Below are 21,269 nucleotides of genomic sequence, written 5' to 3' on the forward strand. Positions count from 1 at the left end.
GGGTCCCTGGAGCGATCTCCTGCTCCTGGGCCATCGGCTGCCACTAATCAAAATGGTGCCGATGCCCTTTGCCCTTACCATGTGACAGGGTATCCGTGCCATTGGCCGGCCCCTGTCACATGGTAGGAGCACTGGATGGCCCGTACCATTTTTAAAGATGGCGCCGACCATCCAGTGCTTCGTTCGATGTAAACCGAGTTGATTTGATCTGTATCAAGAAAGTCGGTATATAAAAGCCTTAAATAAATAAATAAAAACTTTAAAAAATATATCCGAAGCAAGAAACCTGTGAGGGAGCCAGTTGGACCATTAGATGACAGAGGGGTTAAAGGGGCTCTTAGGGAAGATAAGACCATTGCAGAAAGACTAAATTAATTCTTTGCTTCCATGCTTACTAATGAGGATGTTGGGGAGATACCAGTTCCGGAGATGGTTTTCGGGGTGATGAGTCAGATCTATACATCATAGTGGATAATACTTTAAAATCGTTGGCTCAGTGTGCTGCAGCAGTCAAAAAAGCAAACAGAATGTTAGGAATTCTTAGGAAAGGAAAGGTTAATAAAACGGAAAATGTCATAATACCTTTATATCGCTCCATGGTGAGACCGCACCATGTGTACAATTCTGGTCACCGCATCAATGGAGAAGGTACAGAGAAGGGCAACCAAAATGATAAAGGGGATGGAACAGCTCCCCTATTAGGAAAGGCTGAAGGGATTGGGCTGTTCAGCTTGGAGAAGAGACGGATGAGGGGGATATGATAGAGGTCTTTAAGATCATGAGAGGTCTTGAACGAGTAGATGTGAATCAGTTATTTACACTTTCGAATAATAGAAGGACTAGGGGGCATTCCATGAAGTTAGCAAGTAGCACATTTAAAACTAATTGAAGAAAATTCATTTTCACTCAGTGCACAATAAAGCTCTGGAATTTGTTGCCAGAGGATGTGGTTAGTGCAGTTAGTGTAGCTGGGTTCAAAAAAGGTATGAATAAGTTCTTGGAGGAGAAGTACATTAACGGCTATTAATCAAATTTACTTAGGGAATAGCCACTGCTATTAATTGCATCAGTTGTTGTGGATTGAGACTGGTAGTGGACCCTTGGGCCGGCCGAGTGGAGCGTGGGCTCCGAAGGTGGGGGAAGGCCGGGAGGCGGAGCACAGCTGGTGTTGAAGAGGAGTCTTCGCCCTGGAAACCCGAAACCCCCCCAGGAGGAGCCCGTAGGGGTCCGGGTCGCTGGGACTTAGGAGAAGTGCTGTGGTCGAGGCTGGCAGAAGACGAGAGGTGAAGTCCGAAGGTCGTGGCTGGCTGAAGACGAGAGGAGTCGAGGTGAAGTCTGAAGGTCGTGGCTGGCTGAAGATGAGAGGAGTCGGGGTGAAGTCCGAAGTCAGGACAGCGGAGGCCGCAGCAGGCAGGAACCAAGGAACCGGAACAGGAAAGGCTGGAACTGGAGCGAGGATCAGCAGGAACTGGAGCAAGGTACAGCAGGGACCGGAGCAAGGAACAAACAGGATCAAACAGGAACCGGAGCGAGGATCAACAGGAACTGCAACTAAGACTCAGAGAGCGACCTCTGTGCAAGGCAAGGCTGAGGAAACAGACGCTGGCTTAAATAGTCTGCCGGCGTCTGACGTCAGGAGAGGGGCGGTTCAGCACTTCCGGGTGCTGGACCTACAAGAGCCGGCTCTTTGCACGCGCGCGTTCCCCGGCGGGGGGAGGAGCCGAGTTCAGGCCTCGACGGCGTCTCCATGAGGGAGACGCCACTGCCATGCAGCCAGGGAGGCCTTTCACCGCGCGGCTCGCAGTGCGGTCGGGGAGCCCGGGGACAAGGTAAGGACCCGGTCGCTAACTTAGCGACCGGGACCGCAACATCAGTAGCATGGGATCTTCTTAATGTTTGGGTAATTGCCAGGTTCTTGTGGCCTGGTATGGCCTCTGTTGGAAACAGGATGCTGGGCTTGATGGACCTTTGGTCTGACCCAGCATGGCAATTTCTTATGTTCTTATGGCCTCTAAACCACCAACCCCTCACCTCAACTTATTAGATTGCCCTCCTATAGAGATATAAATAGTTGCACACTATGAGGATCTCCCCAGAAAGAGGATCTCTCTCTTTCTATGCAAGTCTAAAAAATGTTTCACAATTTGCATTATGGCCATTACCGGCATATTACACAGCCTAATGCCACAAAAAAGGTGTGGTTATTTCTGGCATTAAAACTGTGCGATAGCATGCATTATGGTATTACACAGTGCCGATATTGCCCCTTATTTTACTAAATCCCACCCAAACTCTTCCCTGATCCCGCCCCTCCACAAATTTGCATTAAGGCTGTGCATTATTGTTCTTATAGCATGCATTATGGTGTTAGCGCATAAGTTAACGCATTATCACATGTGTTAATGCCATAATGCATTTTGATGAATGACCCCATATGTTTGTATCAAAAATACTGGCTTGGACCACTGTTAGGAAATTTAAATATTATTGGAGAGTGGAGGCCTACATGGGAATTTGGAAGCTGGCTTGGGGAATGAAGCTAAAACCACAAAAATATTGTAAGTGCATACATTGCCATTGATTCTGCCATGGTCCCCATTCTCCATTTTCAGATGGTTCATTTTAGTTAAAAGTATATTTCTTGGCATTTTCACAGTAATGAATGTATAATATTGTAGAATTTGGTTCAGTGCGCCACGAGGATCAAGCAAACTTGAACGTATGCCCCGATAAAAACAGTTGAGAAGTTCTGCTTTATAGGGTTTCAGGACTCTGCTATATCCTGGTTTTCTTCTTACTTCTCCCAACATTTGTTTAACGTATCCCATGGCAAGTCTTCCTCTACCACTATTTTACTTACAGTGTGCCTCAATACTGTATCCTAGGACAACTTCTCTTTTCTTTCTACACTTCTTCCTTTTGTACTCTGATATCCTCCTACGGCCTTCAGTACCACTTTTATTTATTTATTTATTTATTTATTTATTTAATTTTATATACCGGCAACTGTTTGCACATCGTGCCAGTTTACAAGTAACTTACAACAAAAGATATATAGGCATAGCCTTTACAGAGAACGGTGTATAACGTAAACGCAGTAACAGAACAATTAACTAAATAACAAGGGGAGGGGTGGGGGGGGGGGGGTAGCCGAGACAAAGTAGGGGGCAGGGGGAGGGTGCAAACAGATACATAGGGATGCGATATGAATAGGGATTCGAGGTAGGAATATGTACACTGGTTATATACAAAAATTGTGTGAATCTTTAGAGGGGGAGGGTGTTGGGTGTAGGTCCTGAAAGGGGGGTGTTGGAGAGAGATGAAGGTTGGGCTAGCGTGTTAGTTGGTGAAGATGATGAAGAATGGGGGTATGCTTGGAGGAAAAGCCAGGTTTTGAGTTTCTTTTTGAAAGTAGGTGTGGATGTTTCGGTACGTAGGTCAAGAGGCATAGAGTTCCAGAGGGAGGGGCCTGCAAGGGAAAGGGCTCTATTGGTGGTGGAGATGAGTCTAGTGGATTTTATGGAAGGGAGGATAAGAGTTCCATGGAGGGAAGCACGGGTGGGTCTTGTAGAGGTACGAGGGAGGAAGGGTGGGTTTAGCCAGTTGTAGTGTTCGTTAGTAATACTTTTGTGGATGAGGGTAAGGGTCTTGTAAATAATTCGTGAGTGAATGGGGAGCCAGTGGAGATCAATGAGGGTGGGAGTGATGTGGTCTTTCTTATTGACATTGGTGAGGATGCGTGCAGTAGCGTTTTGGAGGAGTTGTAGAGGTTTGATGTGGGTAGAAGGGAGTCCAAGTAGGAGAGCGTTACAGTAGTCAATTTTCGAAAAAATTATGGATTGGAGTACCGTACGGAAATCGGAAAAGTAGAGAAGGGGTTTGAGTTTTTTGAGGGTTTGTAGTTTGAAATAGCAGCTGCTAAGGATAGATTTGATATATGGTTTGAAGGTTAGTTGGTTATCAAGTATAACACCCAGGTTTCTTGTGTCAGAGAGAAAGTTGGGGGAATGGAGTGTGGAGAGAGTGGGTGTGGCTGCATGTCTAGAGGAGACGAGGAGGAGTTCAGTTTTTTGCGGATTGAGGGCTAGGTGCATGTCAGTGAGGAGCTGGTTTATGGAGGCGAGAATGGTGTTCCAGTTTTGGAGTGCAGTGAGAACAGAGTTTTTGAAAGGGATGAGAATTTGCACATCATCCGCATAGATGAAGTGTGTGATACCAAGGTTGGAGAGGAGGTTTGTGAGGGGGAGCATGTAAATGTTAAATAAGGTGGAAGAGAGGGAGGATCCTTGGGGAACGCCACAGTCGAGATTAACAGGGGGGGATGTAAAATTGTCGGTGAGGACTGTGTAGGTACGGTTTTGGAGGAAGGACTTTATCCAAGAAAGAGCAGTACCTGAAATTCCTATACTGATAAGAGTGTTGATGAGGATGCTGTGATTTACGGTGTCGAAAGCGGCGGAAATATCTAGCATGGCAATGAGGTAGGAATTACCGGCATCCATTCCTTTGATGATTGTATCTGTAAGGGAGAGGAGTAGGGATTCCGTACTGAGGTGTTTTCGGAAACCGTATTGTGTTGGTAGGAGTATATTGGATTGTTCTAGGTAGTCAGAGAGACGGGAGTTTACTAGTTTCTCAATGACTTTGGAGAGGAAAGGGAGATTGGAGATAGGACGGAGGTTAGATAGATTGGAGGGATCAAGGGAGGGTTTTTTTAGAATGGGTTTGACCACAGCTTGTTTCAGGGAGTTAGGGACCAGGCCGTGTTCCAGGGAGCAGTTCACGATTTTGGAGAGTGTGGTGGCTATAGTTTTAGGAATAGCGAGGAGAAGTTTAGTTGGGATGGTTTCCGAGGGATGGGAGGAAGGTCTCATCTTTTTTAAGATGTTCTCTATTTCTAGAGTTGAAGAGGGTTCAAACGAAGCAAGGATGGTGGGTGTATGTGGGGTGTGGGGGGTTGTGCTGTTGGTGTTGGGGGAGTTCTTGGTAGGGATGTGAATCGTTTTAGGACGATTAAAATTATCGTCCGATAATTTTAATATCGTCTTAAACCGTTATGGAACACAATACAATACAGATTCTAACGATTTATCGTTATAAATCGTTAGAATCGTGAGCCGGCACACTAAAACCCCCTAAAACCCACCCCCGACCCTTTAAATTAAATCCCCCACCCTCCCGAACCCCCCCCAAATAACTTAAATAACCTGCAGGTCCAGCGGCGGTCCGGAACGGCAGCGGTCCGGAACGGGCTCCTGCTCCTGCATCTTGTCGTCTTCGGCCGGCGCCATTTTCCAAAATGGCGCCGAAAAATGGCGGCGGCCATAGACGAAAAAGATTGGACGGCAGGAGGTCCTTCCGGACCCCCGCTGGACTTTTGGCAAGTCTCGTGGGGGTCAGGAGGCCCCCCACAAGCTGGCCAAAAGTTCCTGGAGGTCCAGCGGGGGTCAGGGAGCGATTTCCCGCCGCGAATCGTTTTCGTACGGAAAATGGCGCCGGCCATACGCGTATGGCTGGCGCCATTTTCCGTACGGAAAATGGCGCCGGCAGGAGATCGACTGCAGGAGGTCGTTCAGCGAGGGTTCCGGCGCCTCGCTGAACGACCTCCTGCAGTCGATCTCCTGCCGGCGCCATTTTCCGTACGAAAACGATTCGCGGCGGGAAATCACTCCCTGACCCCCGCTGGACCTCCAGGAACTTTTGGCCAGCTTGTGGGGGGCCTCCTGACCCCCACGAGACTTGCCAAAAGTCCAGCGGGGGTCCGGAAGGACCTCCTGCCGTCCAATCTTTTTCGTCTATGGCCGCCGCCATTTTTCGGCGCCATTTTGGAAAATGGCGCCGGCCGAAGACGACAAGATGCAGGAGCAGGAGCCCGTTCCGGACCGCTGCCGTTCCGGACCGCCGCTGGACCCGCAGGTTATTTAAGTTATTTGGGGGTGGGGGATTTAATTTAAAGGGTCGGGGGTGGGTTTTAGGGGGTTTTAATGTGCCGGTTTTTCGATTTTTCGATTTTTTAACGATTTTTCACGATTTTTCACGATATTTTACCCCCCCAAACGGCAACAATACGATTCCCTCCCCCTCCCAGCCGAAATCGATCGTTAAGACGATCGAGGACACGATTCACATCCCTAGTTCTTGGTATTAGGGGTGAACTTGGCAGTGATGTTGGATATTTTGTTCTTAAAGAAGAGGGCAATTTCATTGCATCGGGTCTGTGTGGAGGGGACTTGGGGTGTAGACATGTTGGGTTTGGTGAGATTTGAGACTAGGGTAAATAGTGCCTTTGGGTTGAATTGGAGGTGGTGAATTTTCTTAGCATAATATTCTTTTTTGGTTGTTTGAATGGCGTTTCTATATGTGTGCATGAGTTGGTAATAGATGGTTTTTGTGGCAGGAGAGGGGTGTTTGCGCCAGTGTCTTTCAGCTGCTCTAAGCTGGATTTTTTGGGTTTTGAGCGTATGGGTGTACCAGGGTTTTTTGGATGATTTGGTTTGTGTGATTGTTTTTCGGATGATTGGGCATAAGTTGTTGGCGATTTTTTGGGTAGTTTCTGTCCAGGAGGATATGGCACTATCTGCTGTCTCCAGGTCAATGTGAATTGGGATGTTGGAGCAAGCCGTTGCTAGGGTGTCTAGGGGGCAGGTTTTACGAAGTTGGAAGGATTTAGGCTGAGAGGGAGAGGAGATGGATGGGGTTTGTAGAGAGAGGGTTGTATTGATGAAGGCGTGGTCAGACCAGGGGACAGGGAGGCATGTAGGGGGGTGGATGACGTTGATGAGTGAGTTAGTGAAAATAAGGTCGAGGGTATGACCGGCTTTGTGGGTTGGGGAGTGAATAAGTTGGGTGAGGCCCATTGCGTCTAAGGATGAGATGAAGGCTTCGCATGGTGGGGATTGTGGGGTGGAATCGACATGGAGATTAAAATCGCCAAGGATTATCGTGGGGATGTCGGGGGAGAGAGAGACAGTGAGGAATTCGATGAGGGGGGAGGGGTCTTTTTCTAGTAGACCAGGAGGGGTATAGATAAGGCAGATTTGTAGAGATTGCGATTTGAAAAAGCCTACTTCGTATTGATTAGGAATATTGCAGGTTTGTGAGGTGAGCTTGAATTCTCTTTTAGCTATGAGGAGAAGGCCCCCTCCTCTTTTCTTTTTGCGGGGGATAGAGAAGATGTCATAGGTTTCAGTAGGCAGTTGGTTAATGAGGGGGGTGTCACAGGGTTTAAACCAGGTTTCAGTTATTGCAAAAATTTCTGGTTTGGAGTCAGTTAAAATATCGTGGAGGAGGTGAGTCTTTTGCTTCAGGGATTGGGCATTAATGAGTAGGAGAGAAATGAGGGAGAGGGTGAGGGCTTGAGAGTTAGGAGATATGGGGATGGGGGTCAGACGCCTTTTTTGAGTGTTGTGTTGGCTGTAGGGGGGGAGGGATAGCTTAGAGGGGTATCTGAGTAGGTAATTGGGGGGATAGAGGTAAGCGTGTGGAGGCATTATTGGGAGGGGGGCTAGTAGATGTGTATTGGGGGAGAGACAGGTTATGCGATACGGGCACAGTAATGCAATTGAACAGATTAATACAATTGAAAACAGATGAGTGCAAGTGATCAGAGAGATGCGGTTGAGCAGAGTAATGCAGTTGAAACAGTTGATAAGCCAGTGAACATATGTATGCAGTTGAACAGATAAATGCAATTTAACAAATAAACGCAATTGAACAGGTAAATGCAGTTGAACAGATGAATGCACGTGAACAGATGAGTGCACGTGAACAGAGAGATGCGGTTGAGCAGAGTAATGCAGTTTAAACAGCTGAATGCAAGTGAACAGAGAAATGCAATAGTACAGAGTGGGTAGGCAATTAGGTAGAGTAGGATATGAGATGCGGATACTGTAAAGTCATTTCCCCAAGACAGTCATTTGAAGGAGACGCACTTACGTATTGTACGCTGGAGGTGAAGGTAAAGTGTGTTGGAGAAATTATCTGGAGGGGTGGTCTATGTCCTGTCTTTAGTGAGCGTGGTTCTCTTGGGGCGAGTTCTTGTTTCCGAGATGACAGGTACGGCGGCTCCAGGCAGGGTGCTCTTGGCTTTAGTCACATTGCTGGGTACCGGTTGGGAGGTATGCGAGGATGCTGCTCGGGATGAGTGAGGGTCAAACCGAAGGGGCGAAACAAAGGGGCAGGCCCCTTTGTCGCGCTCCTTCGTGCGCGCGACGCCTGGCACGCGACGCCAGGGAGAGCGTCGGTTTAAATACCCCGCCGGTCGCGCCTCTGACGTCACCACAGCGACGGCTTCATGGGCGGTTCGTTTTTCTTGTAGGCGGTTCGGGGCGAGGGCTCGCGGCTTGGATCGAGGCCGGCAGGAGGCGTGTCGCGGCCCGGATCGAGGCCGGCAGGAGACGTGGGCTCGCGGCCCGGATCGAGGCCAGCAGGAGGCGTGGTCTCGCGGCCCGGATCGAGGCCGGCAGAAGGCGTGGGCTCGCGGCCCGGATCGAGGCCGGCAGGAGGCGTGGGCTCGCAGCCTTGCAGGTAGGATGGGCTGCTGGAGAGAAGGGCCGGTGATCGGCGAGGGAGCCCGATCGGGGTGAGCGGAACAGGAGGCCTTACCCCGACGGGCTTCAGCGCCGATTGCGCAGGCCAAGTTCACCGCGTTCACCGATGGAGCACCGAGGAGAGCTCTACCTCTTTACACCAGCTCTACCTCTTTACACCAGAAATGTCACCAAAAACACAGTCCTAAATCTCAGCCTAGTTGTCTGACATTAATTCTTAGATATCCTATACCTCCTTAAACATAAGATGGCCAATACACAACTTCTTTTCTTTCCCCCCAAATCTGCTTCCCCTTCCCTCTTTTTCTGTCTCCTTGGATGGCACACTCGTTCTTCTGGTTCCCTTGGCTCATAAACTTGGAATCATCTTTGATGCCTCTTTCCTTCTCTATGCACAACCAAAATTCTACTAAAGTGTGTCGTTTCTTCCCCTTCAGTGAAACATTACTAAAAGCTGCCCCTTCCTCTCTGAGCATGCTACCAAAACATTAATCTGCCTTCTTATCACCTCCCACTTAGACTATTGCAACTTGATCTTTGCAGGCCTCCTACTAACCCATCTTTCTCTATTGCAATCTATTCAAAGTTCAGCTGCAAGGCATATCTTCCTTCATCATCACTATGACCATGTAACTCCTCTTCTCAAGTTGCTACATTGGCTCCCTGTCCACTTCTGCATCAGTTCAAGCTTCACTTGCTCACCTACAAATGATTTCACTCAGCAGCTCCTCATTATCTATCTTCTCTTCTCTCCCTGTCCCATTATTTTGCACTCCGTTCATTGGGCATGTTGCTTTTTTTTCTGTGCCTTTCTCCTTCATTGCCAATTTTACCCTTACCTTGACATAAGCATTGTCAAGGTAAGTGTAAAGCACTGATAAGACAGGCGAAGAGAGAAATTGAAATGAAGTTGGCCATAGAGGCAAAAACTCATAATAAAAACTTTTTAAAATATATCCAAAGCAAGAAACCTGTGAGGGAGTCGGTTGGACCATTAGATGACAGAGGGGTTAAAGGGGCTCTTAGGGAAGATAAGGCCATTGCAGAAAGACTAAATGAATTCTTTGCCTCCGTGTTTACTAATGAGGATGTTGGGGATATACCAGTCCCAGAGATGGTTTTCAGGGGTGATGAGTCAGATGAACTGAACAAAATCACTGTGAACCTGGAAGATGTAGTATGCCAGATTGACTAACTAATGAGTAGCAAATCACCTTGTCCGGATGGTATGCATCCTAGGGTATTGAAGGAACTCAAAAATGAAATTTATGATCCATTAGTTAAAATTTGTAAACTATCATTAAAATCATCCCATTGTACCTGAAGATTGGAGGGTGGCCAATGTAACCCCAATATTTAAAAAAGGCTCCAGGGGGTGATCCGGGTAACTATAGACCAGTGAGCCTGACTTCAGTGCCGGGAAAAATAGTGGAAACTATTCTCAAGATCAAAATCATAGAGCATATAGAAAGACATGATTTAATGGGACACAGTCAACATGGATTTACCCAAGGGAAGTCTTTCCTAACAAATCTGCTTCATTTTTTTGAAGGGGTTAATAAACATGTGGATAAAGGTGAACCGGTAGATGTAGTGTATTTGGATTTTCAGAAGGCATTTGACAAAGTCCCTCATGAGAGGCTTTGAAGAAAACTAAAAAGTCATGGGATAGGAGGCGATGTCCTTTTCGTGGATTACAAACTGGTTAAAAGACAGGAAACAGAGAGTAGGATTAAATGGTCAATTTTCTCAGTGGAAAAGGGTAAACAGTGGAGTGCCTCAGGGATCTGTACTTGAACCGGTGCTTTTCAATATATATATAAATGATCTGGAAAGGAATACAACGAGTGAGGTTATCAAATTTGCGGATGATACAAAATTATTCAGAGTAGTTAAAACACAAGCAGACTGTGATACATTACAGGAGGATCTTGCAAGACTGGAAGATTGGGCATCCAAATGGCAGATGAAATTTAATGTGGACAAGTGCAAGGTGTTGCATATAGGGAAAAATAACCCTTGCTGTAGTTACACGATGTTAGGTTCCATATTAGGAGCTACCACCCAGGAAAAAGATCTAGGCATCGTAGTGGATAATACTTTAAAATCATCGGCTCAGTGTGCTGCAGCAGTCAAAAGCAAATAGAATGTTAGGAATTATTAGGAAGGGAATGGTTAATAGAACGGAAAATGTCATAATGCCTCTGTATCGCTCCATGGTGAGACCGCACCTTGAATACTGTGTACAATTCTGGTCGCCGCATCTCAAAAAAGATATAGTTGCGATGGAGAAGGTACAGAGAAGGGCAACCAAAATGATAAAGGGGATGGAACAGCTCCCCTATGAGGAAAGGCTGAAGAGGTTAGGCTGTCAGCTTGGAGAAGAGACGGCTGAGGGGGGATATGATAGAGGTCTTTAAGATCATGAGAGGTCTTGAACGAGTAGATGTGACTCGGTTTTTTACACTTTTGAATAATAGAAGGACTAGGGGGCATTCCATGAAGTTAGCAAGTAGCACATTTAAGACTAATCGGAGAAAATTATTTTTCACTCAACACACAATAAAGCTCTGGAATTTTTTGCCAGAGGATGTAGTTAGTGCAGTTAGTGTAGCTGGGTTCAAAAAAGGTTTGGATAAGTTCTTGGAGGAGAAGTCCATTAATGGCTATTAATCAATTATACTTAGGGAATTACCACTGCTATTAATTGCGTTAGTAGCATGGGTTCTTCTTAGTGTTTTGGTATTTGCCAGGTTCTTGTGGCCTGGTTTTGGCCTCTGTTGGAAACAGGATGCTGGGCTTGATGGACCCTCGGTCTGACCCAGCATGGCAATTTCTTATGTTCTTATGTTCTTAATTCCCAACTCCATGCTTTCCATGTTACTATGCTGTTTTTTTGGAATAGAATTTGAGAGTTGATGCTTCATGTTTCCTCACCAGCCACATTCAAGTTCAGTCTAAAAATCTTTTTGAGGCTGCTTTTAAATCCCAAACATTTCTCAAACAATAAATACACTTCCCATAAACTCTTGTTTGTCATGTATGTTTGTCTTAACTAGATTGTAAGCTCCATAGAGCAGGGACTGTCTTTTTTTTAAATATCTGCATAAGACCTGCAACTCCACCCTTGATGAACTGAAGTATTCCCCAGGGTTTACAAAAAAAGATGTCTGTGAACAAAATCTTGTTCCCAGCAATTAAGGGCTGTTAAGTAATACTGGAGAACCTGGTGGGAGATCCACAGTTAGTCCTGCCCTGCTAGCTCCTGATTTTTAAATGGTACAGTCTTGCATCATTTGCTGTAAAACAAAATGGTGCCAGCCTCAGGGCCGGCCAGTAATAATTTTGAAGCAGGAGCCACAGGGCAGGAACAACTGGGAATCACTCCTACCCCTTTCTACATTGAAGACCTCAAACAAAAGGTAAGCATGGTCTGGGAGTGGTAGATAGGGTTAAGGGAAGGTTTTGGGAGTGAAATTTCACACGTGTTAGTTTTTCTCATTGACTTTCTCTACTAAGACTCAACAGAAACTCTCCCCCCATATTTTTATTTTGTTTGAAAATGAAACAAAACATGAGTGTTTCATCCCATGTCTCATTTTGGGTAAAATCCAAGCCACACTCCTATGGCTATGTTGCCATTCTGAATAAAGCCAAGCTTGAATCCCACATTCTTATAACTTGCATGAGCAGAGGCTCGAAACTTGACACTGTGCTGATGAGAAAAGGCTTAGAAAACAAAACTGAGAACATAAGGCCTCTGTATCAATCAATCCATGGGGCGACCACACCTTGAGTTATGTGTGCAAGTCTGATCGCCACATCTCAAAAAAGATACAGGAGAACTATAAAAGTTTCAGAGAAGAGCATCAAAAAATGAGAAAGGGTGTGGAACTGTTCCCTTGTGAAGAAAGGCAAAATAGATTAGGGCTCTCCAGCTTAGAGAAGGGAGAGGAAAATTGAGCTTTATAAAATCATGGGTGGTATATACCAAGTAAATAGGGAACATAAATACATTTCAATTTCATATCCTGCCTTATCAATCCACTCAAAGTGGGTTACAATTTATTAATCCATCAACTAAATACAGAAGTACAAAAGGAACTCCCTCCCCCAAATCCCAAACCCAAATAAACCTAATTTCCCATTGATAATCTCTTAAACCTCTGCCAAGAGACCAATAAAAACCCTATTCCTTCCAATCTCTTTCATCTACCAACCCCTGCACCTACAGCATTATTTACTTTTTTAAATAGTATTAGGACTAGATGACACTCCATGAAAGTAACTGGTAGATCTGAAACACATTTTAGAAGGCTTTTTTTCATTCAATGCATAATTAAATTGGAATTTGTTGCCAATTTAAGTCTAATAGTATAGCTGAGTTAAAAAATAAAGTTTTGGATAGCTTTTGGAGGACTGGTCCATTGAAAATTATTTACCAGGAAGACTTAAGGATTGCAACAGGGAATGTATCTCCCCATTTTGGATCTACTGGGTTCTTCCAAGAGACCTGGACTGGCCACTGTCAGAGCCAGGATGCTGGCATCGATGTACCACTGGTTTCACTCAGGATGTCACTTAAGTTCTTATGTGTTATCACATAGGTATCAAATGATAGCATTTGATCCTTATCAACTTGGGCTACATTTGAGCCAACAATCTAGCAGTGAAAGGCTCCATACACCAGTGCATTACTGAAAAGCTGGCTCCTAATTGGCACAAACAATATTTTTCTAGAGCTTCAACCAAACTAGTGTAGAGACCCACTGGTCTCCACTAGATAGCCCAAGATCCCTGACCTAGGTTTTCCAGCTTAGTGGGAGATACCATTTCTGAGCAGCAGTTCCCCTTGAGGCTGCTGTGAATGGTAGCTCCTTAGAGTACTTGGGGTGGGGGGGGGGGGGGGGGGGGGTAATGGTCTACAGAGTGTGGTCATTTTGAGTTGGCTCTTGGGAGTGAAGGAGCTATTTTGCAGTACTCTTTCTGGGAGATGCAGCAAGCCATGGTAGGGCTCTAACACATATTAAATAATGTATATCACATGAAATATATGCTGTTTATCATGCAATATAGTGCTATTGCAGCGAAAGCACACTAAAGATGTGATATTTTGCATAGCCCTGCCTAGTGTCCCTCCGCACTACAATGAACTGCTTTGCATGCAATTTGCATGCATGAATTTTGCAAATTCATGCAAAGCAACTCATTAATAGGCAATTTAATGTTAACAAATTTGAAAGCTGTCAGCCGTGATAAGTTAACACCTCCTAAGGAAATGGTAATTTAATGCGAGAGCCCTGTGGCTCCCACGTTAGATTTAAAGGGCCATTCAAAAATAAAAAAAGTGAGAGGGAGTCAAAGCTGGCCCTTGCTCACCCCGGGCTGCCACTTGAGATGGCCCCAAGAACCAAATGTATAAATAAAAATTAGCTTGCATGATGACTGCACCCCTTCAACCTCTTAACCCCATCAAAAAAATAATAAAGTCTCCTTTCCACCTCCCTTCAAATCAAATATGGCCTTTCCTTCCCCCAACCCCAATAGTTAAAATATATTTTTGGGATATGGGGTCTTTGGCCTCTCAACTTCCCCTCCCCTTCATCTCCCATGTTGGTATCAAGTGTACACCACCTCTCCACCTCCCTCCTGTACCTCCTAACCTCGAAAATCCAAAATGGATCCATTGTTGGGGCCTGGGTACTTCCTAGTCCCAGGCCCAGTTGGCACCATGTTTCAAAATAGCACTAACCTGACTTTGCCCCAGTCAAAAGGTCAGGTTGGCTGCATTTTGAGAAATGGTGTTGACCATAGCTGGGGCTAGGGAGCACTCTGGGCCACAACGTTGAATCCATTTGGGATTTCTGCAGTTAGGGGATGCAGGTTCAGGGGTACACTTGACACTAATGATTTCTTTTTACACTTAGGGGATGAGGGGGAGGGAGAAAGTGGAGGCGGGACCAGGGGCCCTATACTCCAATAATGCATTTTAACCATTGGAGGGGGAAGGAAGGAGGGGGAACCTGGAGGCCCAGATTTGTTTTGAAAGGGAGGTGGTGGGGGGGGGGAGACTTTATTATTTTGTGACAGACTTGGGGAGTTGGGGAGAAGCTGTCATCACGCAAGTACTGTTAATTTTTATTTTTAACATTAGTTTTGAGGCAGCCCTGGAGTGACTAGGGGGTCAGCTTTGACCCCCCTCACACCTTTGCCCTTTTTTGAACGACCTTTATTTTTTGTTGCCATCAGCCCTTTAAGGCAATGGCGGTCCTGTGAGGGAGGGGCCACCATCATGACTACAGGGCTGATGCCGCATTGTTTTGCTCCGCGGTCTTTTGCCACCAGACAAAGCGCCTCAATACAACTGCAATGGTTTTTTTTAGGGGGAGGGGCCTACTATTGCCGCAACACCCTGCCATGATAGTGGGAAGCCTCCATGAAAAAACATTGTGGCTTAGTTGCTCTAGGCCTTAATTTGAGGTACGCCTGCCGTGCCTAACTTTACTTTTTTGTGAGGGGAAGCTTCTGCAGTGCACCCCTTGCCTGTCAGAAACTGTCTCTAGTTTTCAGTGAAGAGACTTTTCAGTGAAGTTTTGAGATTTTTGTTGCACACTGGGTAAAATCCTGGGTTTTGTTCGTGAGGGACAAGCCCTGAATCCAGAGGCCTGGGGTGAGAAGATCTGTTTATCCCATCCCCTGAAGTGGAAGAACAGCAGTGACTCATGACTGCAGAAGAAGTGTTTTGGACTTTGATTGTGTTTTGCCCTTTTTGGTTTAGGCGGAGGTTCAGTGCCACCCCCTCCTCATATTTGAATCTGGGCTGTATGCGCCTTTTTTCCAGTTCAGACTTTTTCCAATGAGAAGACACAACAGAAGGGGGTCTGAGGAGCAGAGGCAAGATCTTTTGGAGACCCCCATCTGAATCTCCACCCTTAGGACACACGCTGGGGAAGGACTGGACTTGTGTGGAACTCAAGCACAATTTTGAGGCTCCACAATTAGGGACTTCCCTGCTCGAGCAGCATTTTTCTTATCAGCTTGTTCCCTGAGGGATAAGATATAACCCAGGACCTGGTGCTGCCACATATACAGAGGAAAGGAAGAAGAGTCCACAGTGAAAATATCCCGGTGAGTGCACCAACATTCAATCTGAGATATCACATTGGTTTACATTCAGGTACTGTAGGTATTTCCCTATCCCCAGAGGGCTTACAATCTAATTTTGTACCTGAGGCAATGGAGGGTAAAGTGACTTGCCCAAGGTCAAAAGGAGCAGCAGCTGGACTCAAACCCTGGTCTCCTGGTTTGTAACCCACTGCTCTAACCACTAGGCTACTGCTCCTCCTGATGTGATTGGACATTTGTTTATTTTGTGATGAATCACAGTCTGAACTCCATGTCCTGTCTGGCCCCTTCAGCAGGGCATTACACACAAAGAGTGGCAGAGACCTCGTATAGTCACATACAGGAAGGAAAATCACACCACTGCCTGGATAGCCTTCTCCCCATTGAAAGGACCCACACTTTGGGACATGTAAGGAAGGAGGAAAGATGCTAACGGAGACAGCTCTAGAAATAAAATCTTGTATGGACCTTCAGGATATGATGCAATCCTGAAGGGGGGAAGGGAGAAATAATAATGAAAATGATAAATGTTGTAACTTAGGAGGTATAAAGTTGCTGTGTGTGTGTGTGTTGAGACATGTTGAAATTTGAATAAAGATATTAAAAAAAAGGTTTCATTAGATTCAGCTTATTCATAAATTTCAGTTCTGTGTAATTTTATTGAGTGTTTGAAGTTCTGATGTTACAATTTGACCAAAGGGTTGCAAGTCAGCATTTCTGTGGCTGACATAAGAAAAATCATATTGTGCTTTGATAAGCTATTAAAAATTTTGAATTCTTGTTGAGCAGTGCAGTTTACCAAAATCTGCTGACTCTTTGGCAACAAACAGCCATGACAGGACTGCACTCTGGCCCTCCTGTTCTGTATTTTTTTGTTGTTGCGATAAGTCATTAAAAATGTATTTCTATTGTGTGTATGAATCTCACCTGCAAAACAATCTCCATTTTGCTCTGTAATTCATTCACCATCTACCAATGTTTTTTGATGACTGCAACTGTATCAGTTTTGAAGCTTTGGTAATGAATGGTGTTACCAGTGGCATAGCCACGGGTGGGCCTGGGTGGGCAGTTGTCCACCCAATTTAGACCCAGGCCCACCGACCCGGAAGAGGCCTGTTGGACTAATGCTGTCGCGGGATCTCATCCCCAGGACAGTAAAAAGGAGCACCAGAGCTGCGAGGCTGCGGCGGGATCCCATCCCCGAAACGGCGAAGAGAAGAGCCGGAGCTGCAAGGCAGGGGCGGGGGCTGAAGAGTGGAAAGATGCTGCAAGCCACCGCCGGAGGCCAGGCTGGCGGGGTCAAAGACTGGAGAGACCCATGCGCCACCGCTGGCGGCTGAAGAGTGGAGAGACCCGTGCGCCACCGCCGGAGGCCAAGCTGGCGGGGCTGAAGAGCAGAGAGACCCTGCGCACCGCCGGAGGTCAGGCCAGCAGCGGCTCATAAGCGGAGGCCAGGCTTATTGGGCCAAACAATGAGGCTCCAAGTGAGCTTGTGTGTGTGGTAGATTGGGTGCCTGGGTGCATGAGTGGCAGCTTTGTGTGTGTGTGTGTGTGTGTGTGTGTGTGTGTGGTAGAATGGGTGCATAAGAACATAAGAACATAAGAAATTGCCATGCTGGGTCAGACCAAGGGTCCATCATGCCCAGCATCCTGTTTCCAACAGAGGCCAAAACAGGCCACAAGAACCTGGCAATTACCCATGTGGGTGCATGAGTGGCAGCTTTGTGTGTGTGTGGTAGAATGGGTGCCTGGGTGCATGAATGAGAGCTTGTGTGTGTGTGGTACAATGGGTGCATGAGTGGCAGCTTAGTGTGCGTGTGTGGTAGAATGGATACCTGGGTGCATGAGTGAGAGCTTGTGTGTGTGTGTGTGTGTGTGTGTGTGTGGTACAATGGGTGCATGAGTGGCAGCTTAGTGTGCGTGTGTGGTAGAATGGGTGCCTGGGTGCATGAGTGAGAGCTTGTGTGTGTGTGTGTGTGTGTGTGTGTGTGGTACAATGGGTGCATGAGTGGCAGCTTTGTGTGTGTGTGTGGTAGAATGGATGCCTGGGTGCGTGAGTGGCAGCTTTGTGTGTGTGTGGTAGAATGGGTGCCTGGGTGCATGAATGAGAGCTTGTGTGTGTGTGGTACAATGGGTGCATGAGTGGCAGCTTTGTGTGTGTGTGTGTGTGTGTGGTAGAATGGGTGCCTGGGTGCATGAATGAGAGCTTGTGTGTGTGTGGTACAGTGGGTGCATGAGTGGCAGCTTTGTGTGTGTGTGGTAGAATGGGTGCCTGGGTGCATGAGTGAGAGCTTGTGTATGTGTGTGGTAGAATGGGTGCATGAGTGGCAGCTTTGTGTGTGTGCGTGGTAGAATGGGTGCCTGGGTGCATGAGTGAGAGCTTGTGTGTGTGTGGTACAATGGGTGCATGAGTGGCAGCTTTGTGTGTGTGTGTGGTAGAATGGCTGCCTGGGTACATGAGTGAGAGCTTGTGTGTGTGTGGTACAATGGATGCATGAGTGGCAGCTTTGTGTGTGTGTGGTAGAATGGGTGCCTGGGTGCATGAGTGAGAGCTTGTGTGTGTGTGGTACAATGGGTGCATGAGTGGAAGCTTTGTGTGTGTGTGTGGTAGAATGGCTGCCTGGGTACATGAGTGAGAGCTTGTGTGTGTGTGGTACAATGGGTGCATGAGTGGCAGCTTTGTGTGTGTGTGGTAGAATGGGTGCCTGGGAGCATGAATGAGAGCGTGTGTATGTGTGGTACAATGGGTGCATGAGTGGAAGCTTTGTGTGTGTGTGTGGTAGAATGGCTGCCTGGGTACATGAGTGAGAGCTTGTGTGTGTGTGGTACAATGGGTGCATGAGTGGCAGCTTTGTGTGTGTGTGGTAGAATGGGTGCCTGGGTGCATGAATGAGAGCGTGTGTGTGTGTGGTACAATGGGTGCATGAGTGGCAGCTTTGTGTGTGTGTGTGTGTGTGTGTGTGTGTGTGGTAGAATGGTGCATGAGTGAGAGCTTGTGTGTGTATGGTACAATGGCTGCATGAGTGGCAGCTTTGCGTGTGTGTGTGGTAAAATGGGTGCCTGGGTGCATGAATGAGAGCTTGTGTGTGTGTGGTACAATGGGTGCATGAGTGGCAGCTTTGTGTGTGTGTAGTAGAATGGGTGCCTGGGTGCATGAATGAGAGCTTGTGTGTGTGTGGTACAATGGGTGCATGAGTGGCAGCTTTGTGTGTGTGTGTGTGTGGTAGAATGGGTGCCTGGATGCATGAGTGGCAGCTTTGTGTGTGTGTGGTAGAATGGGTGCCTGGGTGCATGAATGAGAGCTTGTGTGTGTGTGTGGTACAATGGGTGCATGAGTGGCAGCTTTGTGTGTGCGTGGTAGAATGGGTGCCTGGGTACATGAGTGAGAGCTTGTGTGTGTGGTACAATGGGTGCATGAGTGGCAGCTTTGTGTGTGTGCGTGGTAGAATGGGTGCCTGGGTGCATGAATGAGAGCTTGTGTGTGTGTGGTACAATGGGTGCATGAGTGACAGCTTTGTGTGTGTGCGTGGTAGAATGGGTGCCTAGGTGCATGAGTGAGAGCTTGTGTGTGTGTGGTACAATGGGTGCATGAGTGGCAGCTTTGTGTGTGTGTTTAGTAGAATGGGTGCATGAATGAGAGCTTGTGTGTGTGTGTGGTACAATGGGTGCATGAGTGGCAGCTTTGTGTGTGTGTGGTAGAATGGGTGCCTGGGTGCATGAGTGAGAGCTTGTGTGTGTGTGGTACAATGGGTGCATGAGTGGCAGCTTTGTATGTGTGTGTAGTAGAATGGGTGCCTGGGTGCATGAATGAGAGCTTGTGTGTGTGTGGTACAATGGGTGCATGAGTGGCAGCTTTGTGTGTGTGTGGTAGAATGGGTGCCTGGGTGCATGAATGAGAGTGTGTGTGTGTGTGGTACAATGGGTGCATGAGTGGAAGCTTTGTGTGTGTGTGTGGTAGAATGGCTGCCTGGGTACATGAGTGAGAGCTTGTGTGTGTGTGGTACAATGGGTGCATGAGTGGCAGCTTTGTGTGTGTGTGGTAGAATGGGTGCCTGGGTGCATGAATGAGAGCGTGTGTGTGTGTGGTACAATGGGTGCATGAGTGGCAGCTTTGTGTGTGTGTGTGTGGTAGAATGGGTGCATGAGTGAGAGCTTGTGTGTGTATGGTACAATGGCTGCATGAGTGGCAGCTTTGCGTGTGTGTGTGGTAGAATGGGTGCCTGGGCGCATGAGTGAGAGCTTGTGTGTGTGTGGTAAAATGGGTGCATGAGTGGCAGCTTTGCATGTGTGTGTGGTAGAATGGATGCCTGGGTGCATGAGTGGCAGCTTTGTGTGTGTGTGGTAGAATGGGAGCAAGAGCACTTGTGTGTGATTGAGAGCTTGTATGTAAGTGACAGAGTATGTGTGTGATTGAGAGAGAGACTGGTCAGAGGTGATGTGTTTCTATGAGAGAGAGACAGACTGGTCAGGAAGATGACTGATGTGTGTGAGAAACAGAGACTGGTCAGGGAGGTGACTGTTTGTGAGAGAGAGACAAAGACTGGTCAGCGAGGTGACTTGTGTGTGTGTGTGAGAGATACAGAGACTGGTCAGTGAGGTGACTGGTATCTGTGTGAGAGAGACTTGTCAGGGAAGTGTCTGGTGTGCTTGTGTGAGAGAGACTGGTCAGGGAGGTGACTGGTGTGTGTGTGTGTGTGTGGGAGAGAGAGAGAGAGAGAGAGACTGGTCAGGGAGGTGACTGGTGTGTGTGTGTGTGTGTGTGTGAGAGAGAGAGACAGAGAGTGGTCAGGGAGGTGACTGGTGTGTGTGTGAGGAAGAGATACTAGTTAGGGAGATACTGGTCTGTGTGAGACTGGTTGTGAGCCCTAAGGAAGAGGACTGTGAGGACAGAGCTTCAGCAGTCACTGCTGCTTCTGGTGAGTGCTATTGGCCTGCAAGGGAAAGGAGTAGGAGAGCTGCTGGAAAGGGTAAACACGGCTTTTAAAGTTTATTTTTCTTGATTGACTGCCATTTTAATTATTGGGTATTATGGGATGTGTCTGCTGTTTTGAAATATTTTATTGATATATGGACAATTTTTAATAATTTTTAAGAGTTTTTAATTGTTGGATGTTATTCTGTTCATCAGCTGTTTTGTAACATTTATTAGTATAGTTTTACAATTATTTCTAAGTGGGTGTCTATCTATAACAGCTTGGCTTGCTCAGTTTTCCTAATAGGAGGTGTATTAGTGTTTAGGGCTTGGTTAAATATTTGTAGTGGTAAATTACTGTCTTTTAATAAGGAGGGCTATTGTGCCTGCCAGTAAAGAGAGTTTGTTTTGTTTTTACTGAGATGTCATCAGAACCAGAATATCTTTTTTTTGTATGGTGAGTTGTACGGGTAATGCCCTAGTTCTGCTCTGCACCCATTTTTGGGGGTCGAGGGGGTTCCTGAGGATGCAGAATGTATATTTACATTTTGCCCCATTACGGTCACATTTTCAGTGTGTCACGCATATGAGACCTTGGGGTGATGGTGTCTAATGATCTGAAGTCGGCGAAACAATGTGACAAGGCGATAGCTAAAGCCAGAAGAATGCTGGGCTGCATAGAG

At 46.8% G+C, this 21,269-nt stretch overlaps 1 protein-coding gene across 1 annotated transcript in view; it reads right to left on the reverse strand.

The window, feature by feature from the left end:
- The window catches only part of LOC115082135 (granzyme A-like), a 44,578-nt gene that overhangs the window by 12,492 nt on the left and 10,817 nt on the right, over positions 1-21,269 (reverse strand). The window lies entirely within an intron of this gene.

The sequence above is a fragment of the Rhinatrema bivittatum genome, chromosome 1 (genome assembly GCF_901001135.1).
Source record: "Rhinatrema bivittatum chromosome 1, aRhiBiv1.1, whole genome shotgun sequence".
Taxonomy (NCBI): domain Eukaryota; kingdom Metazoa; phylum Chordata; class Amphibia; order Gymnophiona; family Rhinatrematidae; genus Rhinatrema; species Rhinatrema bivittatum.